This window comes from Choloepus didactylus, chromosome 10 (genome assembly GCF_015220235.1).
Source record: "Choloepus didactylus isolate mChoDid1 chromosome 10, mChoDid1.pri, whole genome shotgun sequence".
NCBI classification, from domain to species: Eukaryota; Metazoa; Chordata; class Mammalia; order Pilosa; family Megalonychidae; genus Choloepus; species Choloepus didactylus.
Genome location: NC_051316.1, coordinates 120,887,971 through 120,903,338, shown reverse-complemented (window position 1 = coordinate 120,903,338; position 15,368 = coordinate 120,887,971). Strand labels below are relative to the sequence as shown.

Sequence of the window (15,368 nt, the reverse complement as noted above, 5' to 3'; positions counted from 1 at the left end):
TTTCATACTAGAAAATATACCACATTTCTCTGATATTCCTCTATTTCCTTAAGAAAAACTCAGGTTAAAAACTTTTACTATAGATTTCAAAGTTTCATTAGAATTGATTGAATGGCAATTACCCCATATTGTTCTTTTTTCATTTGTTTAATATTATCCAATTTGACACATAAGAAATAATTATCTCTGCTTTAATTTGACTTTTTATTTCTGGAGAAATAGAATAACTTTTCAAAACATATGGGATACAATCAAGATTAAATCAAGGGTGAATTCAGCATTAAATGTTTTCAAAATCAAATATGAGAAAACAGAATTGAAATAAACAAGCAATACATTTGATAAATTTAAAATCTTATGGCTAAATAACTCTAGGGGAAAAAAGTATAGACTCAATAAATATAAAAATAAATAATAAAATAAATCAGAAAATGTTTGTATAATAGACCCAATCTATTAAGACAGAATAAAGAAATAAAGGTGAACTATGATATTTAATGGAAAAATCAAGGAAGTAAATTGACAATAATATGCTGGTTATAAAAAAGGTGGCTACCTTATTATTCAAATTGTGATATTTTTAAGATGAGAAGGGCTGCTTTGACACTATCCCTGGGACAACAGCTGCAAACTGGCACTATCTCAGATCTCAGGTAAATTGGGAGGAAGGTTCGTCACCAGAGTTGTAAGTCCAATAGAGAGGCATGAGTTACATTTCTATACACCAGGAATAAAGAGCAGCATAACACAATGAACCAGAATGGTGGCAGATATACTTCAAATGAAGGCAATAACTTAAATTTTATAAAAATGCTGTGAAACTTTGTTGAAGAAAACTGTATAACTTCACTTAAAGAACATACATCAAGTCATTATGTTTCTGAATGGGGAATTGCAATATCATAAAGATTTTCCCAAGTTAATTAAAAATTATATTGAAATTGCAATAAAAGTCCCATGCTTTCCTTTTCTGAAGGAGCAAGTAAAGTGGATAGTGACTAATTAACTCAAAAGGTTCCAAGGATGAATAATAGATATGGATAGTGAAGACAAATTAAAACAAGGAGGAGACTGGACTTGAATTTAACAAAAATTATAGTATAAAGTGTAAACTTACAGTAATCCAGAGTATGCTACTGATAGAAGAATATCCAATATTAAAATAATAATATACTATTTAATTACATTAATCCATTTGCTAATTATATATTAACACATTCATATTGTCACTGTTCTACTAATCCTGTGATATCAGTCTTGGTTATCAATATTCTTTTGGGAATTTTTTTTAATTGTGATTGTTCATATACCATACAATTATCCAAAGATTCAAAGTGTACAATCAATTGCCCCTAGTACCATCATATAGCTGTGCATCCACCACCACAATTAATTTTTGTTCAATTTTTAGAACATTTTCATTACTCCAGAAAAGAAAGATAAAGGAAAAAAAAAAAAAAAGGAAACTCAAATCCTCCCATATCCCTAGCCAGCCCCCCTCCATTGTTGACTCGTAGTATTGGTATAGTACATTTGTTACTGTTTATGAAAAGAACGTTCAAATACTACTAACTGTATATATAGTTTCCAATAGGTATCTATTTTTTCCCTATTTGCCCCTCTATTATTAACTTCTAGTTGTAGTGTCATACATTTGTTCTGGTTCATGAAAGAGATTTCTACTATTTGTACAGTTAATCTTGAACATTGCCCACCACAAAGTTTACTGTTTTACACATTCCCATCTTTTAACCTCCAACTTTCCTTCTGGTGACATACATGACTCTGAGCTTCCCCTTTCCACCTCATTCACACACCATTCAGCACTGTTAGTTATTCTCACAATGTGCTACTGTCACTTCTGTTCATTTCCAAACATTTAAGTTCATCTAGTTGAACATTCTGCTCATAATAAGCAACTGCTCCCCACTCTTCAGCCTTGTTCTACATCTTGGTAAATTTGTATCAGCCCAAGAGTTCAAAAAATAAGAAATAAGTAAAATCAGCCAATATCTGTTGTACTTCTTGAGTTCTTATACACACAATAAGAAGAATGGAATCCAAATATTGTGCACTAATTGTGCAATCTTTATGAGTACTGCAGCCAATTACTTAGGTTCAAATTCTAGCTTTGTTCATTGCTAGCAGCACCATTTTATGCAAGTTACTTAATCTCCCTGTGTCCCAATTTCCTCAACTATTAAATGTAGATAATAAGAGTATCTTACTCTTTTATCCAAGGTGGATAAAATAATAATTTGTAACAACCAACCACAAAATCTCAATGATGTACCATATAATAAACATTTATTTAGCTCACATTTCTGTGGTCAGCTGGGGGCTGACTGATCATGCTAGACCCAGCTGGGGATGGATCATTTAGGGTGTCTCTGCTATTTGTATGTCTTGTCTTTCTTTTGGGACCGGCAGGCTTCCCTGGACATGTATTCTTTTGGCATAACAGAAGGGCAAGAGAACAAGCCCAATCATGGAAGCACTTTGCAGGCCTTCAGTCACATCACACCTGCCAATGTTCTGTTGGACCCAGCCAACAATGGCACCAATCCCCAAGGCATAACACAGAGAAATATACTGTACATATCGGGACTTAGTGGGGATCCTGCTGGGGGACAGTTCTCAGCTATGATGTGTCCTCACCATGGCTCATGTGTCCCCTGGTGTTAGATAAGCAGAAGTCCTATAATGCCAAAGCTGGGAGACACCTGACAGGTCACCCTTCAGTGGCTGTTCCATTAAATCCGAGCAGCAGTTTGGGCACCACGTTGACTGCTTCGGGGATGAAGCAGGTGCCCCTCTGGCATCTCCCAAATGAGAAACAAGGAAGATTTATAAATATGGTTTTAAATCTGTGATCCCTATTTAAAAAAAAAAAAAGGGTGGGGGGAGAGAAATGAACTCCACCCATGGATTTGGGAAATAGGGAGTGACTATTCCTCAACAATAACCTAACCTACTACAAAATTTATTAAATATTAATATATAATATATTAAAACACTTAGTTCCTGGCACAGAGAAAGTACTCAACAGTTAACATTTTTATTATTTAAAGTATTTATATTCTTTTCATGCTAGACTTGACTGCTATAATAAAATCATAAGCAAGCTAGTCCAAATAGTTATTTTCCTCAGAAAGCACAAAGTTTCTAAAAGACTGCAGAGACAAAAGAGTAAATCTTCAATCTGGAAGGGTGGGAAGAGGGCAGACTTTCAGTCTACTGCTTTTCCAACCTAAATTAAGTTTGAAACTATGCAGAGTCGATGACAGAGGTCAGACAAGAAAAAGAAAAGTGGCAAGTGCAGAAACAAGAGCCTGGCTGCAATTACTCCTCTCAACAGCTTGGATACCCTGAGTTGCTGGTTCACTGTTCTGATTGTAACAGCTCCACACTTGCAGTGTTTGAATTCCACATCCTTTCATATACGATGACTTTGACATGCAAAATCTCCATATAGTTGGTAAGGCAGGCATCTGTATTCATAATTTATACATGAGGTAATTAAGATTCAGACAGCTTTTACCTCTACGAAGTTCTTAGGCTAATTAGCAAGGGAGCTGTTATTAAAACCTAGATGTTTTGCTTCCTGAACCAGTCTTCTTTCCGTTAAACAGAGAATATCCCGGATCTGGCTTAATTGTAGAATAAAATGCATCCACAAACTTTGCTGATTAAACAAAGTCACTGCACAATTTTCATCACTCTTCCCCACCAATCTGTTCAAGATATGTAACTGAAAGTGTTTACAAGTGTTGACTCTGGAGGCAGATAATGTGGGCAGAAGATTAAAGCAAAGTTGTTTCATTTTCTGTGTAATCTAGACCAAAGGAAGAGGTGGAGGATGGTGGGGGAGGGCATCTCCTGAATTGTTTAGACAGATACGGCATAGTTATTCATTTTTCCTGCTTTATAGTTTTTCATTTATGAAGAAATAGAGCCTAGGATTTCAGATAGTCTCCCATAATTATAGTAATTTCAAAGTAAAAGGTAAAAAAAAGAACCTCACAGCATTAAGTCATTGATCTTTCTTTGTTCTTTAACTAATGGGGGTTTATTTAATAGTTGAATCATTAAGTTAATTACATATTGGATCCCACTTGCTGCTCAGAGTCCACATAAACATGCAATTTGATAATTTAACTTCATATTATAAATATTAATGTAAAATATTTGAGTTAACTTAGATTTATTTGAAGTACCTTATTAATCGAGACATTTATGCAATAAAATGTGATTTTAAGACACTAAGCAAAGGTAAAACTTGTATCTCTCTATGCTGTGTCTTGGCCTCACATCTTCAGATGAGGATACAAGTTTTCATTTTTACCATTTTTTGATTGTAGAAACATATTTTTCCAGTTTTAGAAGCTGTTATCATTGTCTATTTCTATTTCTTCCTCCAAGTTCACAAACATTTGGTCAATAAGCCTGTCAAGTCACCTCAGGGAAGTCTTGCTAATGCTTGCCCTCCCTTCCATCCCCACTAGTGGTGTTGTATGTGAGCCACCATCTTTTCTCTCTGGAAAAATTGTAGAAGAATGTAATACATTAGCTTCTATGTTTCAAATATTTCTCTACTCCAGCCCACCTGTCCATGATTTAATTTTGGTCAAAATTAAATTTGATGACTTTATTCTCCTCTTCATTGCTTACAAATTAATGTTAGACTCCTTAGTATGCTACAAAAGCCTCTTCCAAACCAGACCAACTCTCCAGCCTCCCCTCCTAGTCTTCCCCATGGGAATTCTATCCTCCAGCCATGTGCCCATTCATGCCTTATTTAAACTGCTTCTGAAGTGTTCTCTCTTCCTACCTAAAGATACTCCCTCATCTAAGTTCCAGCTCTAATCTCACAGCTTGTGTGGAACCATTTTACAAACCTGCAAGGCAGAGCTAGCTTATTCTCTCTATGTACTCCCTTTGTAAATTTACCTATTTTACAACTGCTATTATTCTGTGGTTGTTGGAGGTAGCTCCCTCTAAAATATGGAGTTGTTCTAGTTCTGATCATCAGCTCCTGAGACAGAAGCTGGCACACAGTAGTGTTTGTCAAATAAATAAATAACAATGTAGTAGAGAGAAGCACATCAGCTAACAAAAATGTCACTAAATCATGCCACAGCTGATCTGAACCAGTTTCACTTCCAGCCCCGTTTTCCTTGGGTAAAAAGTATACCAGGGATCAATAACAATTTTTCAGTAGTGTATCCTCTATTTAATTTTCAGTGGTTTCCCATGAGCCAGGATAGTTTTATGGATGAAGACTGTGATTTGGAATTAAAGACTGTAGGATTCAGTACCACTTTGACATTTTTTTAATATGTGACCTTGTAAAAGTTATTTAACTTCTCCAGACCTCAATAGTCTCCTCAGAGAAAAGAGGATGATACAGCTGGCTCTCTAACTCACAGCACTTTATAACAGATTGCTGCAACCCCAGGGTAGATATGAATCACTGATGAAGAGCTACAGCTCTCAGCCCCTTGCTAAGACCCTAATTTCCTTCCTAACCTGTGTGAGCTGCTCTCATTAAACATGCTTAATACCTGGCTCTTAAAGCAGAAGTTGGGTAGTGGGAATTGGGATGAAGTTATCACAATAAGAAATATGGTTTATGCTACTGCTAACACCATCCCCTGACTTCAGTCTGGGATTATCACCAGGGAGGCTCCACATACCTCAGACTCTCCTTAATGCAGAAACAAGTAATAAGATGAGGCGGGGAAAATTTCATTCCATCCTTCAAGATCCTTCTTTATTGAAGGGAGGAAACAAAGAGCAAGGTCAGAGATCAATAACACAACAGGTAAACTCTCTTATATCCAGAAACCTAGGGATGAACCCCCTCTCCGTGCACAGACCTCTACCACCAAAACAGCCCCACCCACCAGGCTGAATCAGGAGTTATGATGCTGTCGCAGCCCAAGTGGGCCATGCCAGTCCAAAGGCCAAAGAAGACAACGAGCATTTTCTGATACACGAACTTTTATTCAGGGCTTACTTACAGGGTGAGAAGTCGTGGAGCGGTCATGACGGCTCTCTCAGGCCAGGGAGGCATCGCGTTCACAGGGAAGATGACCAAGTGACACAAAAAGGACAGGAAGTCTTTTGTAAGGGTTTAAGACAAAGGCCTTCCTAAGGGTGGGGGGAACATAGATGCAGGAATAGGTCACTCTGACCTGGGGGGTGGTGCAGGAAGGACTAGAATAACACTTGAACAATTACATTTTGCTCTTTTTGTGAGACTAAGAGCCTCTCACTTCCTGCCTGCTTGCATAAAGTTACATTTGAAGGTCAATTTACCCTTTTTCTCCTTACTGGCTTACAAAGACAATAAGTTAAACATTTAGTTGCCTAGGGCATGCAGACTGCTGTGCACCAAAGATCTGCAGGCCTGCTTTGCTCAGGCCACGGGTTGCCACAGATGCCTTGAAGGATATGGCCTTTGTTGTTTCATTTCTTCCTATAAGGGATGGGTCAGGCTCATCAATGGACAATTTACAAATCCTCTCACCATATACCTCTTGAATCTCTTTGTGTACATAGTTAGGCTAGCAAAGCTGAGAGTTTTGTCTTGTTTTTTGCCTCCCTCCCTCCTTCCTTTTATCCTTCCTTCCTTCCTTCTTTCTTTTCCCCCTTCTTATAAACAACCACACCTCCCCCCCCACACACACAAGACAAGTTGCTCTTAACACTTCTGTCCTGTATGTGATCTTGTATACAGGAAAAGTTTATAGTAATTGGCCAATATTTCCCTACAGTCAATTCAAATCCTGACTCTGCCTTTTTAATATATAACTTATTGTATAACTTGTGGTCAGTTACTTAACCACTCTTAAACCACAGTTCCTCATCTAAAAATGGAGACAGTAATAACTCCTTCTTCATTGGGCTGTGAGATATATATACAAAAAGAAGTCTACGAAGCTCTCAGCACAGTGTCTGGCACACAGTGGGCACTCCAATAATGTTATTTATTATGAATAATACTGCCACTAATATGTGCCTCCATACAAAGCTATGTTGGAGCCAGCTCATACCAGCTCAGGAGAGCCAATTGTTAACTATTCAGAAATTTTATTAGCTAGTTGTTGAACTGTTGATAGCTTGACACTGGCCCTGGTGGGAATATATATACCAGGGAAATCAGCAAATAATACAAATCAGGGTTTTTGTTTGCTTTCTTGCTTTTGAGAGCTGGTTTACCAACTTACAACTGGTTACACATAGGATATCACATAAATCTGACAAATTATAATGTAATAATGAGTAACGTTATAAATATAAGACACTGTGTGTAAACCCAAAACTACCTCTGGATAGTTAGCGTTTCTTATAGGTTTCTTCCATTATAGTTGTAGTGATGATGAAACAAGCCAAATTATGTAAAAGAACTTTGAAAATTCAAAGTTAGATCATTTCCTATTCTGATAGTGACAATTTTAAAAGGCATTTGATTGTAATTATACCATCTAAAAGAAACCATCCCTTAAATTTTCTTCTTTAGCATTCCAAAGGAAATTTGTGTTATGACATTTCTAAGTTTATTTTAATTGATGTTCCCACATGTTTTGTTCAAATGAAGAGGAGGTTGAGTGATTCATGCCCTTCCCCCATCACATCTACCTGTCCAAGGTTGGAGATGTGGCGAAAGCTCTTCCAAACAATTAGTTAATCTATTGAGACTGTATTCACTTCACATGAACCCTATTACCCAGCTTCATCAGGGTTCTCTTGGTTTTCCCAAAGGAGCATAATATTAATTTCCTTGGATAATATGGATATGATGATCCCTCTATCTGAAATGCTCTTTTCTACCTTCTCAAAAACTAAGTACTCATCTCAGTGTAATTTTAAAAAAAGACTTGCAAACTACATACAAGCAAAAAGAAATAATGCAAATCTTAAAAATTTAATCCCCCCCACATAACTTTGTTAGCATATTCATTATATATGTGTGTATACATATATACACATATTATATTAAATATATTTTAATAGTCTTTATCTTTCAAAATATAGTCCAAATATCCCCTTGTCCTTAAGCCTTCCTTGCCTTCTTCCCTCTACCAAATTTGCTTCATCCTTTCCTCTAAATTCCTACAATACCTTGAACCCATCTCTGTTGAATGTATCACTACATCTATTTCAATAATTTATGCATCTGCTTGTGTCATATTTTGGAGATTTTGAGTACTGTGAATGTTTTGGAGTGAATGAAGACAGATATAAATGTGTAAGGTCACATATTTTCCTTTAAACTCTGCTGCTATCTTACATTTCTTTCCTTTACTGGATTACATAAAGATTGTAAAGGCAATTGCCTTTCTGAGCGCCTGTGTTGAATGGAACGGGCCATAATTTCTGGAACTGTTGCTTATATTTTACTAACCCAGGAAGTTATAATCTTATAGGACACAAAATAAAACCAGACTTGAAATCATCTTAGCTTTAACCCAATCATAAAACATGCTGCTCGGTGTTGGCAGAACTCCCATTTGCTAAGCTCTAAATCACAGTGGATGCATCAGGAAATTTGTTGCAGTGTCTGAAAATGATGTGAATATTAGGATAAGTTTAATCTTCACTATTCACCTGATGCAGGACAGTGCAAATGAAGCTAATATCAGCAGTTGGTTGTCCTTCTGATCCAAGTAACTTTACCTGAGCAATTGACAGAGAGACATGATCCCAAGTCCTCTGATTAGCAATTACCAGATAGATGATTATTATAAGGAAAATTAACACACCCTCAGTTAATTAGAATACAAGCATCTCCCCTTATTGATTACCAGTGGCATCCTCTCCTATCACCTATAGCCTTGCTAATGGCTTCATTTCAAAAAATGGACATGTTAAAAAACATTCATTGAAAATAACTCATGGGAAAAAATGGCCATTTAAGTTGCTTTCAAATGCCTGGGGCCTTTCACTTCTCCTTTGAGAGCCTACATAGGGATGGTGTCCCCCAGGTTTGTAGGTTACAGAGAGCTAGCCATTCCCCTAATTCCTGAGCACATGGTCTTTTCCTGAATGTCCTCCAAGGGAGACTAAACCCTCCATTCTGCTTGTTAGGCAACCATACCATGGTGAGCAATGTCCAACAGAGTGCTCCAGGGGCCTCTTTTCCAGATAATAATTCTCATAGGTTCCACCACAGCCTCCTCTAAACTCACCAAAGAAAACATCCCATTATGATATAACATTGGGAAGAGTCTCCAGCGTTTAGGGATCTAGGTTTTAAACAGCTGTGCAGAAAACTAGAGACAAAGCAATCTGTGACAATAGTGCCTGTGATTGAATTCTTACCCTTCAAGATAATGTTCTCTCTAATAATTCCAAACAGAATCCATTTCTCTCTACTATCTGTGACCAAACTGAGAGCCTTGCAGGAATTCTAACTGTATTTTATTCATGTTTCTTATTCTTCTTTTTGCCTCTAAAATATAAATAAGCTCCATGAGGACAGAAATGTCTATTTTTTGTTGTTGCTGTTGCTGTTCATGTTCTGCATCTAGTGCCTGGGATAAAGCCTGAAGCAGAGTATGTGCTCAGCAGTCTCTTCTGAGTGGAAGAATGAGAGAATCTCATTAAATATATGCAGAAAATTATCAAGGCCAACATCTAGTGAGTGCTTAAATTGTATGAGGCCCTATTCTCCATATTTATGCATATTTATGCTCTTTTAATTCACAAAATAACACAAAAAGTTAGATACTGCTAATACCCCCACTTGCAGATGAGAAAACTAAGTCACAGAGCAGCTATATAGCTTCAACAAGGCTGAATATCAGGTTAGCTGCACAGTCAGGACATCCAGCTAAGCCTGTGTTCTCACCAACTAATGTAGAAAAATAGCAAGTTCTAAAGAAAGCAAAACATGCAAACATGCAAAAAATGAAAAAAATGTCATTAGCTTATAAAGTCATTTTCAAATTCAATGATTATTACAAATAGGCAGATAAAAACTGAGAATATTCTTAAAGGGAAAACATTTTAATAAACAGGGCAAAAGCAACTGTGTTGTATCTAGGATCGAATTAAGTTCCTAAGACAAGCAAAAATCAAAGAAACAACAAACCTGTTTCCAGTATTCTGACAGTCAAGTTATATAGAAATATGCAATTGCTATTACTTTAGAGGGTAAAATATTTTCACCATATTGTTATTCAAGAGTTTTAGCTGATGCTACATTTCAAATGTGAAAGTATAGAAAACATTGGAATTATGTAACACATTTTTATAAAAAGTATACAAGGAGAATTAAAGTACATATTAATGACAGTCAACAAATAATTGATTCTACACGGTGTTGAATTTGTCATGCAATTTGCAATTTTGATACTCTCATAATGTAGATAAAATAACAGTGCAAATGAAGAAATAATTAAATAAATGCTAAAATAAGGAAAACAAAAGGAAAGCCAAAATAAAGGTAATTTGGTATTATTAAGAGAAACAAAGAACAGAAGGTATAATCAAAGATATAAATAAAAATTTCTTCAGTTAAAGATATATCAATAAAAAATGTAAGGTTTTATCATACCTCAAGTTAAGTCATTTAAAAAATAGACTACATACAGGTAAATCCTAGAACAATATTTAAACCAGAAAGGAAACCAGGAAGAAAGGGAACATGGGTTATCTATAAAAGAATACATATCAACTTTACTTCCACATTCTTTATTGCATCACCAAATTAGAGATGTATATGGTAAAATGTCTCCAGTTCTGAAGAAAAATAACTGTAAATATTATATGAAACCAAGCTACATTTCACATGTAAAAAGAAAACAGGAAAGTCTTCTAGAAAAGGGAATACTAAAAATGTATTCCTCTCATGTACCATTTTTGAAAAAAAAGCAAAGATGTAAATAGGAAAATAAATAAAATTATAAACTCAATAATGGGGAATTTGTAGTGTTAAAGAATGTGTGACAAACACTGACGCATAGTAAATATATATATTTACATGCATACATACATATATATTTATGTATATATACATAAATATAATTATTTTCAATCTAGTTGTTAAACTTAAAGTAAATGCCAAAATTAATCTTGAATGACATAAAGCAATGTAACAAAACTCTGAAGATAAAATTAATATTATATCAAAAATGATATTGAAGTATCTGTGAGGAGAGAGCAGAAAAGAGGACATGGGAAAAAAATAAAGCCAATATGAACTACTTATCTTAAAGAGGTGTGAAAGAAAGGACATGATCTCATTCTTGACACTGACTGAGAAATGTTAAATCAAGAACACATGGTGGTATCTGGTGCAGGAATAAAAAGGCAGATCAATGAAGCAAGATACAAAACACAAAAACTAACCAAGAATATAATAAACTTAGCTTATGATAAAGGTGACATTTTATATCAGATGGGAGAATATGATGGATATTTTAATGAATGCTTTGGGGACAAATGGCTAGCCATTTGGAGAGAAAAGTAACATTAGATTTGTAATGCACATCATACATAATACTAAGTGCCCGATAAATTAAAACTTTAAACATAAAAAATGAAACCATTTCTGGAAGAAAGTGTTATTGAAAAGGAATCTCATCTTAGTATAATACAACATGGTTAAGGATAACAACAGAGCCAGAAAAAAAAAAAAGATAGACCACACTATATAAAGTTATAAATATTTTATCCCCCAAAATGCACCATTACAAAATGTCAGCAAAAAATGTAAATATATTTGTGACATAATGACAGAGTATTTTAAATCTCAAAATTCCAAAGTTCTTACAATTTAAAAAGATCCACAAATTGAAAAATAGACAAAAACTTGAGAAAATTTCACAAAAGTCCAATGAGCCTAGAGATAAGTTTTTTATTCTCACAAGTAATCAAAAAAATTGAATGATGACAATCAAATGCTTTTTCTTCACGTAAATGGCAAAGTTAAAAACTAAGTATAATCTCAAATGTTGACAGTGGTGTAGAGAGTAGCAGACACTCATATTCACTGTCATTAATGATTTAAATAACTAAAGATGTGAATTTTGAACTGGATTCTAAGAAAAGTCAAAATTAATATAGAATTTCACATTTGCAGGGATTTTTCCTCTCTCTGTAGATTAAATTCCCTCCAATGATTCCAAACTTTCATAAAATCTATGATCCCAAAGAGAATTGCAATCATGGTGCTGTAGAAAACTAAGGAATCCTGAAACCATTCCTTGTTGGACCCTGGCCTGGCAGTGCCAATGGAAGTCAGCATTCCAGGTGTCTGATTTAAACCACCAGAAACCGAAGTGAGTTAAGAGGAGTGAGCTTCAGTGTAGAAGTGAGTCAAATCTCCTTTTCCCCAAGTATAACAGAGGGTGGAGCTTTAAAGAGAAGTGAGCTCTTTTCCTTCTATCTTAGGACTTTATCCAGGCCACAGACCCATACTTACAGGATAAAAATATAATAAATAAGAAGAAAGACTAAAAGCACTCCAAGCACAGCCCTCCATCACTAAACTCCACACTGACAGTTAAATTTAAATTTACATTAATTAAGATTAAACAAAATTAAACATTAGTTCCTCTTGCATGCTGACCACTTTTGAAATACTCAGTAGCCACATGTGGCTAGTGGTTACCATATTGGACAATGCAAATAGACAACATTCCATCATTGAGGAAAGTTCTTTGGGATATCACTGCTCTATAAAGAGCCTGTTCAGCTCTCAGGTCCAGGTAGAATTAACCACCCTAACATAATGCTGCACCATGAACATGCCTCTTTCATCTATTGAACCTGTGTGTTTACAATGTCTGTCTTCCCCAACTAGATTCCAGGCTTGGAGAATAAGGGGCATGTCTGATTCATCATCGTGTATCAATACCAGGAGCCATCTCTTGGAAGACATTTAAAAAAAAATGTTTTTTGACATAGGAGAGATGTTTGGAGGGAGAATAGAGTATCAAGTATCCTTTTGGAGAGGAAAATAAAAGAAGGAAATTAGCAAGCTCTTTGCTACTTCATCATCCTCTTAATCTCCTGTTTTGTACCAATCCAGAGAGTATCAACAGACTTTGAAACACATCTATAACAGGAAAATAATCTTTAGAGATGTTTGAATGGACTCTATGAACATTCCTGTGTTCTTTTCAATCCCTCATTCTAATTCAAAGCAGGAAAAAGACATTTCTCGCCTTAGTACTTCTAATTTTTATGTTATGATGGAAATAACAATTTTTGTGTCCCATGCACAATAAGGGTAAAAAGGCATTAAGTTCATGATTACACATCAATTATTCTTTATGATCTATGTAATCAAATACCATCTGGCAATGGTAACAAAAGTTGAATGATAGAGTCAAATGAACACTTACCCATCCACCTCTGCAGTGAGTCCCTCTGGTGCACTGCACAAAACCTGTGAAAAAGTCAGGTGGATTGAAAAAGACCTCAATTCACTGACCCAGGAGCAACTCATTTTCATCTGTGAGTTTAATTCTGTACTTGCAAGGAATAAAACACCAAAGGCAAAAGGGGCAGTTTCAACCCCACTACAGCAAAGGTAAATTGAGGCAAGTTATGTACAGCTGACAACTGAATTAATTGCGATAACTGCCTGGCGATCTTAATTAAACCAGTTCTCAAAGTTTTGACAACAAAGAGCCCAATGGCAAAAGATAATTAAAATATGATCCCAGGTTCTCTGCAGCTGCTGCTGCTGCTGCGACCGCCCTGCCCCCCAGAAGCACCGCACTAAGGGAGTGAACAACCTGGCCCCGGAGCCTCGGCCGACACAGCCATCTCGCCAGGGACGCGCCCTCCTGTGACAGTAACAAGCCCGCTGTTTGCCCAGAAAAAAAAAAAAAAAAAAAAAAAAAAAAAAAAAATAAAGGACCAATCAGCAGGAATAGCAAACTTGCAATCCCTAGTTTGAATGTATACTAGCCAATCACCATGTGCCAACATCCTTAACATTACTGTCTCCAGCTCCCTTTGATCTAATAAAAACCCATGCTTCTTTGGCTCAAAAAAAAAAAAAAAACCATATCCCAAAACAGCCGGCCAGATCTCATGTATTTTTTAAAAAATCATGTAAACTTTCCCTCTACTTCATTATATATGTGTTGTTTTATTATCAAATTATTGTAAATTATTTATCATCAGGGAAAAATTACTTATCTGTCTCAGTTAATGTAATAAGAACATTGCAAAGTCTTACCAATTTTAGGAAATTGTGCTGAATTGAAGGGAGCTGACACAGTACATCAGATTTATCATCCAGATAATTTGTCTGTTCTGTTTTGGCATCATTACATATTTTGAGAACCCAGACACATATAAATACTTGAATATAAATAGCAGCATTTTACACACTACTTTACAAGCCATAACAGAGTAATTACTAAAGAAAGATTCTAAAAATGTGCCTTTGAGATGTAGCACGTGAAAATGCTTTTAAGTTATTGTTGATGGAAATACGGTGCTAACCTTAACTTCTTTAGAAGTCAATTTACTAGTGTCGTCTGATGAGCTGAAAGGATCTCTGATTCCGGGTTGTATGATTTATTTTGTAACAATATTTGAACCACAGGGGAAAAATATTTGCATACTGCAAATATTGGCTATCTACAAAAGAACACAAATCAGGTTTGCTTCTGTTCCTCCTCCCAAATCATTAACCAAAAAAAAAAAAATGGAAAAAAATTTCATTTTGAGGGAAAAAACCTCTGAACCAAGAATAGAGGTGATTGATGATGATGCCCTTTATATTTCCACTAATACTATAAATTTTAATCCTGCTTTATGGATTGAATTTCAAATGGTAATTAGTCATTAAGAACAAATCTTTTATTCTTCCAAATCTAAAATTTCATTTTCACTTTGCAGAACAATGTCTGGCACATAATAAGTATCTCAATAAATGCTTTAAATGTATGACTAATAGAAATCAGGCATGTGTAATAAAAGTATGTACAGTTTTCTCCTTAAATTCATTTACTGTGTTTGTCTTCAAACAACATCTGCTAAATAAGCTGACTTTAAGAACAATGATGTATTTGCACTGCCTTGTCTTTTACACTCAGCCCTGGTGTCCTTTGTTTGTCCCTGACAGAATATAACAATTCAATCCTGTACTCAAGATTTTGACTTGCACCTTCCCCAGCCAAGACAATTTACACAGATACGGAACCAGCTTTCAAAACCATTTCCCATCTCATTACACAGTGGCCTAAATAGATTACTGTGACTATTTAACCATCCTGTTAAAAACACTCTAAAAGAAAGTGTGCAGTGGACCTGATGTGAGCTACCATTCCCACAGTTGAGCCTGTCAGGGGGTAAGGGAATGCTAGGCACACACTTCACATTTTATTTTTCCTAAA

The 15,368-nt window shown here is 35.6% G+C and overlaps 1 protein-coding gene across 14 annotated transcripts in view; it reads right to left on the bottom strand.

Annotated features, from left to right (window-relative positions):
* LOC119505784 (ral guanine nucleotide dissociation stimulator-like) overlaps positions 1-13,405 on the bottom strand; it is a 94,981-nt gene extending 81,576 nt beyond the window's left edge. For 9 of the 14 annotated variants that reach the window (XM_037798704.1, XM_037798707.1, XM_037798705.1 and 6 more), the window contains exons 1-2: positions 6,024-10,347; positions 5,697-5,771 (exon numbers count right to left, since the gene is read on the bottom strand). The gene's annotated coding sequence lies outside the window, so the exon portion shown is untranslated. Of the gene's footprint in view, positions 1-5,696; positions 5,772-6,023; positions 10,348-13,358 lie in introns of those variants that run through there. The other 5 variants (XM_037798708.1, XM_037798710.1, XM_037798712.1 and 2 more) reach the window with 5 other exon arrangements.
* Positions 13,406-15,368: the final 1,963 nt, after the last annotated feature.